This window comes from Propithecus coquereli, unplaced genomic scaffold (genome assembly GCF_000956105.1).
Source record: "Propithecus coquereli isolate 6110/MARCELLA unplaced genomic scaffold, Pcoq_1.0 Scaffold4, whole genome shotgun sequence".
In the NCBI taxonomy this organism is placed as follows: Eukaryota; Metazoa; Chordata; class Mammalia; order Primates; family Indriidae; genus Propithecus; species Propithecus coquereli.
Window position 1 is genome coordinate 13,611,684 of NW_012149729.1, and position 2,240 is coordinate 13,613,923.

General features: G+C 38.3%; 1 protein-coding gene across 1 annotated transcript in view; it reads left to right on the top strand.

Moving 5' to 3' along the window:
- The window catches only part of IMMP2L (IMP2 inner mitochondrial membrane peptidase-like (S. cerevisiae)), a 1,121,063-nt gene that overhangs the window by 67,683 nt on the left and 1,051,140 nt on the right, over positions 1-2,240 (top strand). The window lies entirely within an intron of this gene.

Here is a 2,240-nt window from a genome sequence, read left to right on the forward strand (position 1 = left end):
CTTATTTCACTTAGCATAATGTCTTCCAAGTTCATCCATGTTGTCACAAATGACAGGGTTTCCTTCCTTTTAAAGGCTGAATAATATTTCATAGTATATGTATGTATGTGTGTACACGTGTCACATTTTCATTATCTGTTCATTGATCAATGAATGCTTAAGTTGATTCCCTCTCTTGGCTGTTGGGAATAGTGCTGCAGTGAACATAGGAGTGTAGATATCTCTTCAACACACTGATTTCATTTCCTTTGCATACATACCCAGAAGTGGGATTGGTAGATTATCTGGTAGTTGAATTTTTAATTTTTTGAAGAATGTCCCTACTATTTTTCATAATGGCTATACTAATTTACATTCCCATCAACAGTGAACAGAGGTTTTCTTTTCTCCACACTCTTGCCAACATTTGTTATCTTTTGTCTTTTTGATAATAGCCATCCTGACAGGTGTGAGATGATATCTCATTGTGCTTTTAATTTATGTTTTCCTGATAATTGGTGATATTTTTCATATACCTGTTGGCCATATGTATGGCTGCTTTTGAGAATTGTCTATTTAGGTCCTTTGCCCATTTTTTAATTGGGTTATTTGTTTTCTTGTTTAGAATTGTTTGAGTACCTTATACATTTTATATATTAATCCCTTATCAGATGTATGGTTTGTAAATATTTTCTCCCGTTTCATAGATTCATTCTATGGATTGTTTCCTTTGCTTTGCAGAAACTTTCCAATTTGATGAAATCTCAGTTGTCTATTTTTACTTTTGTTGCCTGTGCTTTTGGAGTAACATCCAAGAAATCATTGCCCAGACCAATGTCATGGAGCTTTCCTCTGTGTTTTCTTCTAGCAGTTTTGTGGTTTCAGGTCTTATTTTTAATCCATATTGAGTTGATTTCTATATATGGTGTGCGATAGGGGTCCAATTTTATTCTTCTGCATGTGGATATCCAGTTTTCTGAGCACCATTTATTGAAGAGGCTATCCTTTCCCCATTGTGTATCCTTGGTACCTTGATAGAAGATTGATTTACCATACATGTGTGCATTTATTTTTGGGTTCTCTATTCTGTTCCATTGGTTTATATGTTTGTTTTTATGCCAGTACCATACTGTTTTGATTACTACAGCTTTGTAGTATATTTTGAGATCAAGTTGTTTGATGCCTCCAGCTTTGTTCTTCTTGTACTATCATTCTGCCTTTTTGCTGCCTGCTAGGGGGATGTAAAGGGCTTACTTGCTCCATCTCATTATAGTGGGGTTAGAAGTCCAGCTTTTTTCCTTTGGTGTTTGACTGGATTAGGATGGTTATTAGCAAAAATGTTTTTGTTCTGCTAGGCCATCCTTTTCCTGATCCTTTGGCTCGAGAGAGTAGGCTTTTCTTCAGATGTTTTTTTGTCTGGCCTGTTGCAGGCTTCTCCAGTGCTTAATCTTGAATATATGGGAAGTGAAAAGAAAATCTGGGGGAGTTGCCCTGGTGTCATTCCTGAAGTCTTAAGGTCCCCACTCTCTAGTCTTTCTTCTTTCCACCTCGCAGGTCTTCCTGTATTTGTTTGTTGTGTTATGTTCAGGATATTTTAGTTATAAGGTAAGAATAGTGATGAATAGAATTTCTCCATTTTGGCCCTATTTTTTAAATCTTCCCTAATATCAGATGTGACTGAGTTCTGGCCAGTGGAAATGGGAGAAATCAGGTGCTATTTCCAGGTCTGCCCCTTAAAAACTTCTTTGTGATCCTCCATGCTCTTTCTTTTGTCTGCTGGCTGGATGCAGATGTTTTGTATTCTTTTATGAGTTGATTAATAAGGTGTGGCTACTAGAGGAGCCAGAAGAGAGGCTCAGGAAAACAAAGTTTATTATACTCATAGGTCCTAGAGACCAGAGGCAAAGCAGGGTATGTAGGGCCACATGGGAAAGACATCAGGGTGTTCAGGAGACTGAAGATGATAGCAAGAGCCTTTACTGGGGTTTCTGGGCAGGAAAGACAAGGCAGGGAAGGGTGAACAGTTTAGGATTGGCTAGTTTGAATAATTTTGATTGGCATTAAGGTATATGGTTTGTCCCTAGTTGCCTGGTACCTGGCCCAGAGATGATAAAGATGGAGGAATATTGTCTTTTGGGGTATACTGGCCTGGCAGAGGATATATGGTTCTGGATCGGTTAGTTTGCATATCAAAGGCATGCTTTTGGTTGAGCCTTTTCTATCTATAAGAATTGACTAGCCCTGGAGGCTGTGGTCCCCAA